This window comes from Pseudochaenichthys georgianus, chromosome 10, assembly GCF_902827115.2.
Source record: "Pseudochaenichthys georgianus chromosome 10, fPseGeo1.2, whole genome shotgun sequence".
Lineage (NCBI taxonomy): Eukaryota > Metazoa > Chordata > Actinopteri > Perciformes > Channichthyidae > Pseudochaenichthys > Pseudochaenichthys georgianus.
The window spans coordinates 6,654,172-6,659,847 of NC_047512.1; positions in this window are offsets into that span (position 1 = coordinate 6,654,172).

A 5,676-nucleotide genomic window follows, 5' to 3' on the forward strand; every position below is an offset into this window, starting at 1 on the left:
AGATTTGCATAAACGTGTTTGATTGGCTGACGCTTCCAGCTCAGCTTCAAAAGTTGAACATTGCTCAACTTTGGAATCCTGGAGATCCTGGAAATCTTCGCTTCGCTCCCCCACAATGCAGTTCGGCGAAAAGCGAGGCAAAGTGACGTCATCCCCATTCAAAGTCAATGGGCAGAGAAGCGTTGGAAGCGTTGGAAGATTCGTCTAAAGCTGCTGTGTGGGCGTACCGTTAGTCTTAATTTCTCTATAAAAACCTTAGAAAATGTTATCAGATAATACTAATTGTAAACATAGACACAGATACAAAAGATAATGAGTACATTTTCAACAGAAACAGGTTGAAAATGTAATTGCAACACTGATATATTAATAGTAATGTTTATGTGTATAAAGTAAACTTATTAGCTAAGAATTAGCAGATATGGAGCAACATTCATAGTGAAATTTCTGATGAATGTGGATTTAATGATCACTCTCTTCTTCCTCTGTTCCGGTCTCCACCACCTCCTTAGAGAAATATCTGCATTAGCAGCTATATGTGCACTATGTTCACTATTTAGTTACTAACTCACTTGTTTGCCTTCTTTTTGGTGCTTGTCAAATAGTGTAAAGTGGATTTTTTTACCTTTTTTGCTGAGCGGCTGGGGCACAGTAAAGTTGCGGGCCTTAACACCGAAACAACAAACTGAAAGACACTAAAACGTGTTGAGGAGGGAGGTGCAGAATCGCCTGCTAATTTTGATGTCTCAATTACTGACAAACATGATTTGATAGTAGATTTATTTCTCCTATATTGAAAGCATTTCATTGCATTTGAGTGGAGTAGAGGAATGCTTTATGAGTCGAATCACTTGAAATATTATTCTATAAATAAATGGACACACTAATCAGCTGTGAATGCTACCAAGGTACATGCCAGGCTTAATCTGTTTTCGCACAGCTCATCCTCGCCCACAGTAACAGAAATTGATCATGCATCTGAATTATTTCTGGTGGCTCATGAGCACACCCACACATACATTTTCACAGATGTATGCACACTCAGGGCACACAGAAATAAAACTCTTGGAGTGCCACCGCTGCCCCACCCTGTGATTGCAAATTAGCGCTTTCAGGCCTGTGGCTTCGGGCTGCATGATTGCCAATTATGTTTTACTCAGCCTCTATTCAGAAACTGAGTGAAGTGCTGTTGCATGAGATATCACGGTCAGCATCCTCATTGTTCATTATTACCACATTATCATTCTGGGGTGGTGAAATATTGATTTGCTTGTCGTTGTGTAAAAGTCATTCGCAGAATATGACTCAGTATTTGTTCAACAGGGACCACTGCGTACATTTTGAGAGGCTCCGTCTGAATTGTTTTAAATGTCTCCACCTCCCCCAATGCTACTCACCTCATTCTGGTGTCAGCCATACTGTTTCAATTGAAATGCCATAAGAGGACACAGGCACAGACACTCATCTCTCAAATGTATGCACATGCACATCGACATCACCTTGTGTGGTTTGCACAACACCTGGGTGTAAATATCTGCAGTGCTTAAGATAAGAAGTGTCTTTATACATCTACCATTGGAGAATTACAATTTGACGCAGCAGCACAAGGGAATGAAGTTATCAAAGAAACATTTCCATAAACCTATAGATTCAAAACAGTAATATCTAATGTGTAGCCCGGGTGTAAATAACATTATTAGGACACCGGGTGTAAATAGCATTGTTAGCTACGGACACCCGGGTGCAAATAGCATTGTTAGCTACGGACACCCGGGTGTAAATAGCATTGTTAGCTACGGACACCCGGGTGTAAATAGCATTGTTAGCTACGGACACCCGGGTGTAAATAGCATTGTTAGCTACGGAAACCCGGGTGTAAATAGCATTGTTAGCTACGGACACCCGGGTCTAAATAGCATTGTTAGCTACGGACACCCGGGTCTAAATAGCATTGTTAGCTACGGACACCCGGGTGTAAATAGCATTGTTAGCTACGGACACCCGGGTGTAAATAGCATTGTTAGCCACGGACACCCGGGTGTAAATAGCATTGTTAGCTACGGACACCCGGGTGTAAATAGCATTGTTAGCTACGGACACCCGGGTGTAAATAGCATTGTTAGCTACGGACACCCGGGTGTAAATAGCATTGTTAGCTACGGACACCCGGGTGTAAATAGCATTGTTAGCTACGGAAACCCGGGTGTAAATAGCATTGTTAGCTACGGACACCCGGGTCTAAATAGCATTGTTAGCTACGGACACCCGGGTCTAAATAGCATTGTTAGCTACGGACACCCGGGTGTAAATAGCATTGTTAGCTACGGACACCCGGGTGTAAATAGCATTGTTAGCTACGGACACCCGGGTGTAAATAGCATTGTTAGCCACGGACACCCGGGTCTAAATAGCATTGTTAGCTACGGACACCCGGGTGTAAATAGCATTGTTAGCTACGGACACCCGGGTGTAAATAGCATTGTTAGCTACGGACACCCGGGTGTAAATAGCATTGTTAGCTACGGACACCCAGGTGTAAATAGCATTGTTAGCTACGGACACCCGGGTCTAAATAGCATCTGCCTTGTTGTTTATATATCTTGTATATTTTTATTATTGAACTGACTGTTTTTGTACAGCAGACATGTTGGCTGGCCATGCAGGAAAAGCACATTAGATGCATTCGACTTAGTTGAGCTTCTTCTGTCCTTGGAGCCACATGTAGGATGTCTGTGTTTTTATTTGTTATGTGGTATTTTTCACTCGATATTAGTGTTGGGCGTGTTCCCTGGAGCTTAGGCGGAGTTAGTGGTGGTTTTACAGGAAGGTATTCACCTGCTCACATGAGATAGGAAAGTTGAATATTTTGTTGATAGCAATTTCTACCTGCGATCGCAATTTCCCTCGCAATCTGACTTGCACTGTTGGTGCTGTATTAGATTGTATTTTCCTGTTTTTTGTAATAAATGGTAAATGGATTTGTTTGTGTGCGTCAAAGTGTTTCCTCTCGTGTTAAGCCCCTCACAGCTTTCATTTGTTCGACTGCCTTCAGCCGCAATAGTCCTGGTATTGTTAATGCTGAGTCATTTGTATCATGGCATGATGATGTAAAAATGTCTGCTGTAACATAATCTACTGTGCAGTACATGGTGATAACTCCAATATTAATTCTATATTTTGCAGTTAATTTAAATTATTGACCCTTTTTTTTACCCCTGTGCTATTTTATATGCTAGTAGGGCCTGGAGAGTGAATTATACATTATATAAGTTGTCATAAAAGATTCAGAAACATATGTATTTTTGGAGGGTGTGTGTAAGAAATACCTGCTGGAAGTTTCTGTCATCATTATTCAGCTGTTGGTTGACTGCTGCTTTGGAGCCAGCTTCACAACAAAGATTCCTTGAGCATGCCGTCTTCCACCTTTTCTTTCTCCGTGCTACTGTCACCTCTATTTGTTGGGAACTGCCACTGGAAACAATGTGCAACATCCAATTTTGTTTATTTTTAAAAGGCAACATTAGCCTTTTTGTGCAAAGTAAAAATGAGCAACAGTAATGGCAAAATAATGGTATACTACTTTAAGAACAGACGTAGACACATTACAGTGACCTTTGTGGTAATTATCTGATCAATGTGGAACAAGCAAAGCAAAGAAATACTTGTGTTTTTAGCCATATTAGTCAAACATGCACAATAACCAAAATTACTGCCTTCCATCTCACTTGTTACAGCACTGTGGATCAGCAGCCAAGTCAGAGAGGAGAAGAGACACAAAACAGAGAAGACATGGACCAGTCCAACTCAATTTTCCAAAGCAAACCTAGTGTCCCCGAGCCAAACCCCAATCACCAAATGTGCGTCATCAAGCTGTTTATAAGAAGGCAGAGAATATTTCCGAATATTCACAAAAGAGGGGAACAATCACGCTGATTCAGCCTTCTGAGGACTTGGACCAGTTTGTATTTTGTCGGCAAGAAATTACTGCAATTATGGGAATTCGGCAGATTGGTGAGCACAGTGGGAGTGGATATACACTTTGGTCTCGGTGTGATAAAATGGAATAAACAGCAACATGCGGCGTTGCAGTTTTCCTGGGGGGGGGGGCTTGTAACTTGGCTCCTGCTGATACTGGAATGGAAGGCAGTTTGGAGAGTACTCGTGTTTTGCTGAGCACTGGCCACATAATCTGTGTGTGTGTGGTATGAAAATATGCTTTTACTATCGAAAGCCTACGACTAAAGGGTTCATTCTTTTAATAGAACATCTTGATGAACTTTACAGAGAAGATTTACTCCCTAACACTAGACTGTGGGTCTATGCACACTAGACTGGAAGCACCTAGGACTTTGAATAACGACGTCCTCTGATATCTCAAGCATTTGCAAATCTGCCATGTCCATAACTTGGCAAGTACATATCACTGCATATTACCTTTATTTGGCAAAACACAGTAGTTATAACATTAGCCTCGTGCAAAAAAGCATCTTGTATTATCTGAATACTTTGTCTACTTTTTTCTCCCCAGTTGAGACTTATTGAAGTTGCATTTTGCAGTATGCAATTAAACATTTTTAAAGGGTTTTTGGGCAGCCAGAGTCTTTATTGTCAGTGTTGAATAGAAAATAATGTAAAATACACACTGTTTCCACACATTCACGTAAATATATCTTATATGTATATATGACCCAACATGTATATTCACTTTAATTAATCTCTTATTTCATAGTTTTTTTATCATTTTTATTTGAATCTTTGATTTCATCGTTAATTGTATTAATCTTTGTGAATCTGTGCTGTCCTGTTTTTCATACTTACCCTGTTGCTGTTAACCCACTGAATTTCCCCTCGGGCATTAATAAAGGACCTTCTTATCTCATCTTATCTTCTCTTGAAGAGGGAGACAGAGGGGATGACATGCAGCAAATGGTCCCAGAGAAGATTTCAACCCGGTTCGTCTGCATTGGTACCAAGAACCAGTTCAGGGGCCGCTTACTCCACCAACTGATTTGACACCATTTTGGGGGTAACTTCAGGATGCCCATCTGACTACACTGCATTGAGATCAATTTGCACTGACACTGGAGCAAGAGGTTTTCTGAATAAAATAAATGTAATTAGTATAATTGTAATAATATAAGTTAAAGTCATAGAGCATCATTTGTCATACCCATGGGATAATATGAATACATTTGAATTAAAATGCAGCTTTTGCTCATTCAACGCGATAGGGGTAATTTATAAATCCCATGAGATCCTCTGGAATACAAGTCCTGTGGGAATAGGGCTCAAGAGTAGAGCGATGCAAGCAGCTCTTTGAGGCTGTATATGCTCAACTTGTACTTAGAGCTAAATGCTCAAATCAGCATGCTAACATCATGGATGTGTAATACGAACTGGATACAGCGTCGGAGGCGGGGTCTCGTTCTTTCCTATGAGAGCTGCTCATTGGCGCATGAGGACAAAATCGCCCAACTTTTGAGAGAGCGCAACGTCACAGATTACCCATCATGCCTAGCTGTCAGAGCAGAAGAACCTGTGGGTGTTTCTCAATGTCGAGTAAAGCTGCTCCAGAGCCACTATTTCAAGCACACTACGTCATCGAGTGCCGCCTGTTCCAATGTCCAGCATACTTGGAATTCTACCGAGCCCGGCGTACTTCGTAGCGAGACATTT